Raw genomic sequence first — 13,890 nt, 5'->3', positions numbered from 1 at the left:
AACTATAATTATTGTAACATTTGCTTTGGTTTTCATATATATACATAGATATATGGATATATTACTTCATATAATGTTTCCTAGGAAAAATGTATTTCTCTGTATGATTTCCATTCAAAAAATGTAAATGTCCAGGTTTAATTTATAAGCATTTGAATTTGGTATCACTTGCATTTAAGTGCATCTGAACTGATACCAAAATTGATACATGTAAATAGTGTACCTTAGGTAACATCTCTTAAGATTTGGAAGGAATTGTTTATGGAAGGTAAGGTGGCCATTACTGTATTCCAGCTGGGAAATGTGTGGCTTTTGATATGTAATGAAGAAATATTCTATCAATCTCCTTATTGTATCTTGGGCTGCATGAAACAGATAAGCCAGATACACTCAAACAAGGTAACTGAGGATAACTTTATGAAAGAACTAATTTACAAACATGTTAAGGAAAAGTAGCTGTGCAATGTGAAGCACCCCCAGAATAGCAATGGTAGTTGATGAGGGTGGGGCATCACCAACACCACATCTCAAAAAGGAAAGAGCAAATGCAAGATATGCAGCCTTAGGAGAGAATGGGTCTACAGAAGTTGTGGCCTCTGGTAGAGAAACACTATCTTGACCGTAGATTTCTTGCTGGTTCCTCCATTTAGCTAGATGCGAAAAGAAACCGGAGGGCAAATGAGCTTAAGTCCATAAAAATTGGACTCTATCTAAAGGCAATAAACATTATTAGAATTAAAGAGGATATCTATATGCTTGATAAAAGTTCAATGAACACAAATATACAAAAACTAAAAACTTACATACAACTGATATCAGCCTCAAAAATGTGTAAAGAATTCACATAACTGCAGGGGAAAAAGAAAAACATTCACTGTTGGAGTGGGAGATTTTTATTATGCTTCTGTTGGTAATTGATAATTTAGCAGAAAAAAATTACTAAGGATAAAAGGACTTTAATAACGCAATTAATTTATTTCATCTATGGATAAATGTACATTATATTCAACAATAGCAGAATACATTTCAAGCATAAAGAACACTTATGAAAATTGACCGTGTACTGGGTTACAAAGAAAAGCTCGAAATATTTCAAAGATTGTTATCATGCTGAAAATATTATCTCTTTATATAATAAATTAAATTAGCAATCAATTAAAAAATAAAGATAACTAGAGGGTCACAATTCCCAGGGATGAGATTGCAATATTAAGTCGGGTTGTGCTACAAGATTCCTTAAGAAAGTAATAATTTAGAAAAGACTTGAATACAATAAGGAAGCTAATCTTAAGGAAGTTAATCAAGGAGATATCTTGCTGAACTCTGTCATAGGAATATTAGAAAGATGCTGCTATAGCATTAATATGGTTTGTGTGATGAATAACATAGAGATCTAAACAATGATTGAAATGCATATTTTATTTCAATTTGCACAAACATTCAAATAATAAATACAATTTTCTTAAAGGGTTTTAAGTGGTATTTTCAAGCAATAGTTTCCAAAGATGGTGATAACAAGCAACAAAATGCCACAGTACAATAATAGAAAAGGAAAATTTTGGAAAGGGTTAATTGTACTCTTTCAATATTGTTCAGGCCTCTCTTTCTGTGTATCTCACTGGGATAAAGTCCATGACAGTACTATGTGGTTGCATCGTAGTACTATTGGTATAAAAATGCTGGCAAAGTTAAAAGTTAGTTGGAAGAGCCTGGCTTAATGACACATAAATGTAAATGCAATTGATGATAAACTAACAGTGATTCATATAAGATAGTGAGAAAAGGAATGTATCGCCAAGGTTTTAAATGGGGAAGACAAGCAGTGGTTGACAGCAAGGGAAAGATGCATCGTAACACATGGATGCCTATGGATCTTATATATCCTACATGGATGCATTTTCTGAGTAATCTCTTTTAAATGAAGAGAGATTCAAGAAAAAATACTACTTTTTATGGATCTGTGCATATGAGGTTGTGATTTGTTTTACATATATGTGAATACTATATACAAATCTGGCCTGATGTCTGTTTTTGTGCAGCTGCAACGTGGTTTTAATATATGTTTTAGATTGTAATGAAATTGCTTTCTACATTTCACAAAAGTTGTAATACAGTTGCCCTTTACATTTTTAAAAACACACCATCACAGAGGACACAAGTGACTTCTGATTTCTTCTCCTAGTGTTACTGGTTTAGAATACCTGTAATCTGCCTCCAATATTAACACAGTCACAATATTATCAAGAGCTTCACCGTGGGAAAGCATGGATCAGCATCTTTCCAGCTGTTGATGTCACTTTCCTCATTATTTATTATCTAAACCAATGTGTTTGCTTTGGTAGTACAATACTGTGAGATATTAATTTCTGTTACTAAAGGTAGGCTAATTGCTGTTATAAAAATAAATTTCTAAATCTCAGTGGCTTAATACAATAAAATAATATTTCTCCCTTACACTGTTTTCTTATAGAGCATGCCTGGTTGGCTGACCAATAGTTCGGGCTTGCATGGGATTATTCTGGTTTTAGTACTGAAAGTCCTGCATACCAGGAAACCCCTTAGTACCTGGCATGTTAGGATGGTAGGGAATGCCATGAATGGGGAAACTTCAGTAAACATATTTCAGGAGTTTTGACTCATTCTATCTAGTGGCACTGCTGCAGAATAAACTACTGGATCTTCCACATTTTGATAGAAAAATAATGAAGAGAGGAAAAAAAAGACCTTTTGAAAGTAGAAGTCAGGGCCAGGCTTGGTGGCTCACGCTTGTAAACCCAACAATTTGGGAGGCCGATGTGGATTGATCCTTTGAGGTCAGGAGTTCAAGATCAGCCTTTCCAAGACTATGGAACCCTGTCTCTACTAAAAATACAAAAAAAAAAAAAAAAAAAAAGAAGCCAGATGTGGTGGTGTGCATCTGTAATTCCTGTTACTCAGAAGGCTGAGGCAGGAGAATTGCTTGAACCAAGGAGGTGGAGGTTGCAGTAAGCCAAGATCATGCCACTGCACTCCAGATGGGGCAACAGAGCAAGACACTCTCTCAAAAAAGAAAACAAAACAAGAGAGAAAGAAAGTAGAAATCAGAACTAGAAGTCATATATGTCATATATGTATCTACACACATATGTGTGTGCGCACACATATATACACATATATACATGTCTGTGTATACACACACGTGTATATATCTCTTTGGCCAGATTTAGTTACATAGCTGCACCTAGATTCCAGAAGTGCTGGGAAATATAGACTTCCTATATTTTCAGAAACGGCATTGTCTCTGCCACACACATAAAATTTAGTTTCAAAATGTCAAGTTGTTTGTACATAATTGAGCCAAATGTCAACTTAGAAGTGACCTCAGCAACAGTGGGAGTTTTCAGCCCTTGCATGCCCACAAAATACAGATTTAACAACCATCCAAAGATGAAAATACCTTCAATAGAATTCTGAATCCAAGTGAGAAGTTAAAGCATCTGAGTAGAATACAGAAATGAATAAAAATGAGTTGAAAAGGGCAGGAAAACATGGTTTTATTTTACTTTTGTTACCCCTTCCCCAAGCCAGCACAGTGCAGCACCCCCCAAAATCTCCCAGCCTATGTTATCTCTGTGAGGGAAAAGAAGAGTGAAGAGAGTATCTGACTTTATTATGGACACAGGCACCAGGATTTCCCCAACTGGACCTGTGCAGCAGCAAGGCCACTTGTGGTCTGCAGCATTGAGCCAGCTCACCCATATTCTCTGGCACCATGGCACTGAATCTACTTGCCCACAGAAACTATAACTGAACTTCTCACACTTGGACTTTGGTGTTAGGCCTGCCTACCTGTGGACCCAGACACCAGGTCCACCTGCCCTCAGACCCTGCTAAGAGTCCTGAACATGAAACCCATGAGCTGTCTTATTCAAAATCTTTGACTAGGATGACTGGTAAAGGGGTATCCCTTCCATGCCAGTCTGTATAGACTGGAAGAAGTTCCTGCTTCATCAAATGCACAAATACTAACACAAGGCCAGAAGGATCATGAAAAATTAGGGGAAAAATGACACTACAAAAGGATCCAAATGAGGCACAGGTAACCATTTATAAAAAGCTGAAAACTATGAGCTGCCTGAAAAAGGTTTCAAAATAATTGCCTTAAAGGAGTTCAGTGAGCTATAAGAGAACATAGGTACACAAATAGAATAAATCAGGAAAACAATAAATGAACAAAATGAGAAGTTAAGCAAAATAAAGGAAATGATATAAAATAACGAAGCAGAAATTCTGGAGCTAAATAGTACAATGATTGAACTGAACAATTCAATAGAGTGCTTCAAAAGCAGATTCAAACAAACAGAAGAAAGAATCTGCAAGCTTGATGATATGCCATTTGAAATTACCCAGTCAGAGGCATGAAACTTATGAGACATCATCAAACGAATTCATTATTAAATTCCCAGGAGAAGAGAAAGGTAAAGAAGCAGAAAGCTTATTTAGTAAAATAATGGCAGAAAACTTCTCAAATCTGTAGAGAATGCAAACATACATATAAAGCCCAAAGAATCCTGAAAAGATCTGACATAAAGAGATCTACACTGAGACACATTATAATTAAATTGTCAAAAGTTAAAGTTGGAGAGAAGTTGGAGAGAATTTTGAAGGAAGGAAGAGAAAAGAGATTTATCACATACAAGGGAACATTATAAGAATATACACAGATTTTACAACAGATACATGCAGGCAAGAAAGAGTGATTCAATTGTTAAAAACAAAGAAAAGAAAAGAAAAGAAAAGGGAAGAAAAGAAAAAAAAACCCTGACAAACAAAATACTACACTTGGAAAAAAAAAAAGGCCTTTAAAATTAAAAGAGAGATAAAGACTTTTCCAGAATAAAAGAAAGAAAAAAAAAAAACAGGCAATTTGTCATCAGTAGAACTTCCTTACAAGAAGTGCTAAAGGGATTTATTCAAGTTAAAATGAAAGGATGCTAAACAGCAACATGAAAACATAGAACACTATAACTCTCACTGGTAAAGGAAAATATATAGACAAATACAGAATAATATAATATTGAAAACTGTGGTACATGAATCATTTTAATTCTAGTATAACAGAAAAGAGAATAAGAATAAGCTAATAATAACTGTAATCACAAAAATGTTTGACTTAAGGTTTCTTTATAGGCAACCATATATCTTCAAAAGTTACAGATTTTTTTTTCTTCCAATGTTGTTTTGTTGCCTTCTTTTACTTCACAATAACGGTTAGAAAACTAATACATGATATACTTTTTATTCTCTATTATTTTCTATACACATATATCCTACTTCCCTTGCAGCCATTGATCCATTTTTGTTTCCTTCCTTCTCAAAAATGTTTCTACAATTTCTGTTTTAATTCCTGCTTTCTGAATCTCGCTTACAACCATTTTAATCATTTTCACACCAAGTACCCTGGTGAAACTGAGCTCTTTAAGATTGCCAATAATTTCCACTGAATATAATGCTATTCTTCATATTTATTTGCTTAGGTAATTATTAGGTTTTAACAGGTATTTGATTACTCTTCCTTAATCCACTTTCTTCACTTGTCTTTATTACTTCTCCCTCTCTTTTTAACTGTTTTCTCCTCTATAGGTTTTACTCTCAATATTTGCCTCAAAAGACAAGTTTGAACCCCTTTCTTTTACTGTTTATTCCTTTGTTGATGTTATCTCAGTCCAACAAGTTTAAATATCCATCTTCTTGTGCTCTATACCCAAATTAATACATGGAGCTCAGGAGTCTCTTCATAACTCTATGCCTATTTTTCCTACTGTCTGTTCAGCATCTCAATTTGTATATGCATGCATCTCAAACAAAATGTATTCAAAAGTGAATTCCTGACATTTCCTATATACATGACCTACTCTAATTACAGCCTTTCACCTCTCATTTGATGGCAACACTTTTTTCTTCTTTCTCTTTTTCCCTCCCTCCTTCCTTCCCTCCCTCCCTCCCTTTTCTTTCTTTCTCTTTCTTTCTCTTTCTTTCTTTCTTTCTTTTTCTTTCTTTCTTTCTTTCTTTCTTTCTTTCTTTCTTTCTTTCTTTCTTTCTTTCTTTCTTTCTTTCTTTCTTTCTTTCTCTTTCTTTCTTTCTTTCTTTTCTTTCTTTCTTTCTTTCTGTCTGTCTGTCTTTCTTTCTCTTTCTTTTCCTTTTCTCCTTCTCTTTCTCTTTATCTTTCTTAACAAAGTGTCACTCTATTTCCCAGGCTGGAGTGCAGTGGTGCAGTCATAGTTCATTGTAACCTTAAATTCCTGGGCTCAAGTCATCCTTCTGCCTTAGCCTCCTGGGACTGTAGCTGAGACTATAGGTGCATGCCACTATGTCTGACTTATTATTATTATTATTTGGTAGAGACAAGATCTTTCCATGTTGCTCAAATGGTCTCAAACTCCTGGTCTCAAAAAATTCTCCTGCCTCAGGCTCCCAAAGTGCTGAGATAACAGGCGTGTGCCACTGGACCCTACCTTGATGGAAATTCTTTTTGTTTTTTATTTTCTTTTTCTTTTTTTTTTTTTTTTTTGAGATGGAGTATCACCTGTCAACCAGGCTGGAGTGCAGTAGCATGATCTTGGCTCACTGCAGCCTCTGCCTCCTGGGTTCAAGTGATTTTCCTGCCTCAGCCTCCTGAGTAACTGGGGTTACAGACAATAGTAGAGACAGGGTTTCACCATGTTGGCCAGGCTGGTCTCGAACTCCTGATTTAAAGTGATCTGCCCACCTTGGCCTCCGAAAGTGCTGGGATTACAGGCATGAGCCACCTCACCTGGCCAGAAATTCTTTATATCTGGGTTTTCAAGACAACAACCATTACGACATCCTTTGTTTCACACCACTCCATAATCATGTGACTTCATTTTCAATGTATACCCAAATGTAAACTTTTATTATTTCTAGTATGACAACGTGATCTGAGCTATAATGATCACTCATCTGGACTGTGCAATAACATCCTGATGGAGCAGGATATTTCTCTGACCCTTTCATGGGTTTTGTGACAGAAGTGTCTTGTTTCTTCAGCCCGCCACTCTCAACTCCTTGCTGGAGGGAGTGCATGAGCGAATAAAGCAGGAACTGGAGTGTAAGGGTGCTGGAGTTGACCAGCTGAGTCAGCACCAGTGGGATCAAACCCCACTTACTCAGACCCACTGTGTCTCACCCATCGTGGGAGGGAGCACACAGTTGACTGGATGCAGGAGCTGGAACCAGCGCTTTTGGGCTCTGGCAGGAGCATACTCCATGCGGGCCCTGCAGCAGCATTTAGGTGGGGATGCCTGTGGTCCCCGACCCCCTAGAGGGCACGTTATAGTGCCCTTTTAGCTCTGTCATCCACGGACAGCCTCAATGTTAACAGGCCAGTGAGCCCTTTGCCTTTTTGCATGGAGCGGCTGCGCTCTGCCAGCGAGGGCAAAGGATCAGCATTACACACTCGTGGAGGATCACACTCGTGGCTCCTCCAGGAAAAATGAGGTCTCACTAACGAATTGAAGGACAGTAAATGCAGGTGATTTTTTTTGTTTCTTGTTTTTCTGATGAAAGTGGCTCTCAGTGCAAAGGGAGCTGACAAGGGGATGAGGTGGTAGATAATGTTCCCCTGAAGTCTGGCTGTCTCCGGCTAGATTCTTCTCCAAAGTTATTCTGTCAAACTGTCCCTCTGAAGTCAAGCTGCTTCTCTCCAACATCCAACCATAGTCCCATCTACCCACTGAGTCTGGGGTTTCAATAGGCACAGGATGGGGCAGGGCGGGGCCATGGGTGGTTTAGGAAAAGGCAACATTCCAGCAAAAAAAAAAAAACGGGGATATAAGCTCTTGCTTTTGGCTGCAGTTTCAGGCTTTTCAGCTGAGGATAGGGTTTCGCTGGGGACTTGCCATTTTCTGCCTAGAATTTCTCTGCCTTCTGTCCTTATCACTAATACATCTCAAAAATGTTACTTTTAAAAATCTATGATCTTTTCATAGTGAAGAAGCTGAAGTAGAGAAATCCTTCAAGGTATAAGTCAAATTGTGTAACGTTCCAGTTCAAAACTCTGCAGTTACTCTCGTATTTCACTTAAAGTAAAAGCCAAAGTCTTTAAAAATGGCCTACATGACCCTTCATGATAAAGCCTCCTATTTACTTTATAGCCATAGCTTCCTCATTTCATTCCATCCTGGCCTCTACTTTGGAACACTTGTGCTTTGTTGGTCTATGCTTTTAACTGAGACTCTCAACTATTTGCCATTCTCCCTTTCTTCCTTTAGTAATAGAATATTTAATTATTAACTGGACCCAGGTCCCTCTTGCATAATTCCTAGATTTATCAGGCTCCCTCAGGGAAAGCTGTGGCCACATGCTCAGCAAATTCCAGCTAATAGGATGTGAATAAGAGTGATTTGTACAACTAGTGGGTTGTGTCCTTATAGTTGAGTTATTTTCAACACTTTCTTTTTCTCTTTTTCCAATGGCCGCAATGTAGAATGGTATGGGTTTTATTAATTGTAATGGCACCACCAGCCTTGGATTATTTACATAGGCTGTTTAGGTAGGGCAGATGTAACTTTTTGCCTTATTAAATTAACTAGCAATTTTTGTCTCCCAGTTATGTAGTTGAACTAATAACCTACAAAATATTATTTTGGCCCCTATGTAATAAGAGTACTCAGATAATCCAAGGAATATTGAAGCTAAATAGAATTGGAAGGTTGCCTAAATCAGAAATCAAATATTCCAAATAGGTTATGCCATTTTCCAAACCAGAAATTTTATGTTTGCTTTTTAACAGCAGAGTTTATCTGTTTTATAAACAATCATTTAGATCTGAGAGTGAGTTGGAATAATGTTAGGGATTCATAGATCACTGATTTATTGTATTATGAATTAAGTAACTGGAGTCTGTGAATGGTGAAATATACAATAACTCCTTAGCTGTTTCAGATGATTAATACCAGAACTGGCTCAGCATTTCACTCATTGCCTAGGTATACTTGTCTACCAGAATGATAAAGCATTAATAGATTCTTATTCTAACCAGGGGCAAAATGTGTTCCTTTTCAGCATTTTGGTGACTATTCTAACATTTTATAACTGCCCCAAGCAAAATGAAAGAGTTGGAATAGAGATGAAACAAAAAGTCAGTGATGAGGCAGGGTACAGAGAAATGTTTTTTAGAAAAAAATTATTCAATATAACTATTTTCCTCTGGATAATGACCTATTGAGAGACTATTTCAAATTACTGTTTCATAGACTTATAGGTCCTAAAGCTAAAAGGCATGTTGAATAGAAATCAGTTGCAAACTCCAGCTCCCAGGCAGGTGATGCATTAATACCCTCAGTCCACACACTGGCTAATGACTTTTTCCAAGATTACAAACTAGAAATGTCAGAACTAGGTCCAGAGTTCTAGAATCCTGATATATGAATGCTTATATCTTCTTGATAATGTGATATAAAGTTTGATTCTGTGATTCATTCATTTTTATTCATTCATCTACTTAACAGATAGATAGCCAGATAAATGTTCATGCCATACAACCAGTGAAACAGCAGAGGTGCGTCAAAATGCTAAGGAAACCTAGAAAGAAACCAGTTTCATTTCAAAAGCTTAGCAGTTAAATTTTAGCATGGAGGGATATCTGGAGCTGATGGTTAAGAATAGTTATATGTTTTAGATGGGAGGAATAGGCTAGAGAAAGATACTCCAGCCAAGAGGAATGTTTTGTGTCTCTCTGTCCCTATAGGGAGCCATGAAACATTGTAGTGTGAATGAAAATAGTGAGCAGCCTAATACAGCTTGGGTGCTGGGTGGCTTGGTGGAAGTGTTCAATATGTGCCCACAAAAAGTGATGAGTTGCATATAAGTCAGCTAATAAATCTGCATTCTTATTATCCTGTAGGAAACAAAAGAGAAAAAAAAGAACCTTGTAAGTAAGAAAAGTATAATTGTTTTAAATAAAGATTGCCCCTGTTATCTTCAGGGTTAGCCGAAATGAATAAATCTGTGGAATATGAATAGCATGCCAGTTTTAGAAATAATAAAACCTTTTTTTTTTTTTAAATTAGGGAAGTGATGATGGAAGAAGGCAAGATTTCACTTTGGGAGGCCAAGGCGGGCAGATCACAAGGTCAGGAGATGGAAACCATCCTGGCTAACATAGTGAAAACCCATCTCATCTATACTAAAAATACAAACAATTAGCCAGGCATGGTGGCAGGCACCTGTAGTACCAACTACTTGGGAGGCTGAGGCAGGGGAATGGCTTGAACCCGGGAGGTGGAGCTTGCAGTGAGCTGAGATCGCACCAGTGCACTCCAGCCTGGGGGACAGAGTGAGACTCCATCTCAAAAAAAAAAAAAAAAAAAAATGGAAGACTGGATGAAGATTTCTAGAGTAAAATATATATTTAAACATGGGGGCTAGAAATTGGAACATCACTTTACAATATTAATAAATGTTGAGGATACAAGACATAGAGAGGTTTGGTTAAGAGGTTGTGAGAATACATCTTCATGCTAAATATGTAATTTGGAAAGTATTTTATTTCTTTGAACCTCAATTTTTCAAGGTAAAGTAGCCATACATATTCATCTCAAAGGATTATTAAACTTAAGGAAAAAGTAAATTAGACAATGCATATAAAGTAATCAAGAGTGCCAATTAAGTGGAAGCTATTGAATAAATTGCAATTATTACTAGTATTATTATTTCTTGTTTCTATCGTTTTATTAGAGTGAACTTAGAAAGAAATATCCTTCATGAAAATGAAAATACAGATCAGAATCATGGAGAGGAAATATGTACATGTCCACTTGACAGTCATTATTATAAAGTAATGGTTGAAAAGACAAAACTAGACCAATATTTTATAGAATTATAGAGTTTTGTTCCTTGTTTTGTTGAAAGTAAATTGAGTTTTATAAAAGTTAAACTTCCTGACTGAAACAAATAAACACTAGAACCTATTAGCTATCAGCAGCAGGCATCTACAGAAACATTAGAACCTCTGGATATGTGCTTATGCCTGAATAATTATATTTTAGCCTTCAGAGCATTCTCTCAGTAGCAAAGCAGGTTAGCTGTAAGCCAAAATTTGAAATATGCAAAGTTTTTCTTCAGATGCTGCCTTTTCAAATCCTTTGCAGTGAATGGGGGAGACAAATGATAGAATATGACCTGAAAAATCCCAAAGGGTTTTTAAGCCTCAGATATAGCATGTTCTATTTTTCTCCATCATGTATTTTCATAGAAGTGAAATCAAGTAAAATGAATATTTGATATTGACATTAAAGAAAAAAAGGAAATCACAAAAGGGAAACATGACATTAGGGAAGTATAGGGAATTTGACAAGAGAGTTGACTTTTGTAGGGATGGTTGAAAGTGGTTATTGGTACATAAAACACAAGTTATTTGTAGCAGTCACTGACAGAACTATATCCTTTGTTGATGATGGGATTTATAAGTCATTACTGGAACCTGAGATTCTGGTGAACTCAAAACCTGTGTTGCCAAAATATGTGAGACACAATATATATTAATATTTGCTTTCCATGACTAGGCATGCAGATAAATGAATCTCCCCTTCCATCCCTAAAAGGAAAAGTGATCATCACCATCATCGCCACCGTCATTATAATCATAGCCATAATCACTTACACAGAGTCATAAGACAACTTACATTGACCCCGGTCCTCTCCTAGTTGCTTTCTAATTATTAACTCATTTAATTTACCAGCAACCCCTTGAGGTAGGCACCATTGCTCTCCTCATTTTATTAATGAGGAACCTAAGGTACAGAGAAGTCATAGAACCTTCTGAAAGTCATACAGGGAATTCTTTCATTAAGCTAGTTATCATTTCCATGGGTCCAAGCAGTCTGATGGCTATTTCGATTATCCGGGGCAGATAATCTTTGTATCTGTTGGAAAGACAATACTGCAGAGTGGTTAAATAAGGTTGCCAGATCAAGTCTCTTACTAACCACAGGGGAAAATAGGTCTCGCTCTCACTAACTCTATGACTTTAAAACACGTATGTAGCCTAATGAATTTGAATGTCTCCATCTATAAAACGAAGACAAAGGTGAAAATGGAGGTGTGTTAGGTCATAGTCTGTGATCCTTGTGAAATGCCTCTATGTATACCTGAGTGAAAATTCTCTAAGTTCTCAAGTACAAATGTAGATAGTGGGAGATGGCCCCAGTGTCCTCATACCAAGATTTTCTGGATCCAGTGATCATGTGTGAGGCCTCCATGATGCCATAACTTTCTGAGTAGCCAAACTGTTTTCGTGGATGGCTTTATAAGCTGTTGCTGAGTGCTGATATGGCTGAAGTGTAACAGCAGTGGGCCTACAGTTCTATGATTCTCCAAGCTCATGGGTACCTCACTCTGTTGTATAACCTGCTAAGATCACCAAGAGTCAGATGCAATTCTTTGAGTCATAAGGTAGGCAATGGGGAAACTTTTCCACTCACTGTTTTTATTACCTGGTTTATAACTTTAACTTTTTTACTTGAAGACCCCCAAGAATCCAAAGGTAAAGTGACTTTGAGTGAAGGTTATAGTCATTCTCACCCACATTTGGATTTGAAACACCTGTGTGCTGTAACCTAGCTCAGTATAGCAAGCACATAATGATGACTCTACTTACTAGTGTATATCTAATAAATGTCTACAACATTTCAGGAGATAAGTGACTTTAAAGGACTTTTCTTATTATATATTCTCAGCAATTTCCTAATCATCATATAATTAGTGTGCCCTTCCTTAGTAGGTAAGTTACTACACATAGTAAGTAATGTTTTTTATTTTGTTTCAACAAATCAAGCCTGAGCTTCTCTTGGTCTGAAACTTCACTCTAAAATTATTAGGGCCCATAACTCCTGTAACTCCCCCAGTACCCTAATTGTCTACTATAAATGACTGCTGTCATACCATGAAAACCAATTGGGTATATCTTTTTCCCTCCTGCAAAAATCTTTATTTATTTATTTGCTTATTTTTATTTTATTTGCCTGCTGGACTTGTGCTAATTGAGACAGATGGTGTTATGATTTTTTATATTTTATCTATAAAATGAGAAATTCAATTGACTGCCACATTTAAAAACTTAGTTACTTCATCATTTTGCATTTTTCCCCATAAACTCCCTGAAATTAGTATACATTTAAGTAGAAAGAATTGAGAAACAGAGTTAAATTATTTGCAAGACTACAGAGTAAATTAGAGAAACAATTCACCATCAAGGTGAGGTAAGCTAAATCACCTCTAATACATTTAGATTCATTTTTCCCCATAATGTCATTAGGTTGTGATTCTAAAAATCAACTAACATTATTCTATTAATGGATGTATTGCATTTGGCAATATTTTCACTAATATTTTGGAATATTTAAATCTATGTGGTGGACTGTTCTAATCCTATGTAACCCTTCCCTGGGTTATTATTTCGGGTCCTCAATTCAATCATAATACTCTAAGCTAGTTAAAGCCTGATATTATTTATTATTTGTTTTAATAAAATTAACACTAAGTGTATGCTTCTAACTTATCAACAATCTGGTGTGTAATGTTTTTTCATTTTATCTTCTTTAATATCTGCAGAGAGTTTCTGTATCTTCACAGTAGTATAAAAATAAAGGGTGTGATTTTTCCCTTGTAGAATGACTCATTGTATGGGGAGAAATGGTGTGCTACTGACTAAACATTTTTACATAGTCAGTTGCAGAATATCTTACATGTAGAGTTGTAAGGCCATTAATGAATTCATTCTTTTATCATTATTTAATTGAAGCATATTTTGTATCAGATACTCTACTAAGCATTGACTACAAGGAGGTTTATGTCACACTGTTTAATGATTGTATTTTTCACCCTCCTATG

The sequence above is a fragment of the Macaca fascicularis genome, chromosome 3 (assembly GCF_037993035.2).
Source record: "Macaca fascicularis isolate 582-1 chromosome 3, T2T-MFA8v1.1".
In the NCBI taxonomy this organism is placed as follows: Eukaryota; Metazoa; Chordata; class Mammalia; order Primates; family Cercopithecidae; genus Macaca; species Macaca fascicularis.
Note: the sequence above shows the minus strand (reverse complement) of the source record.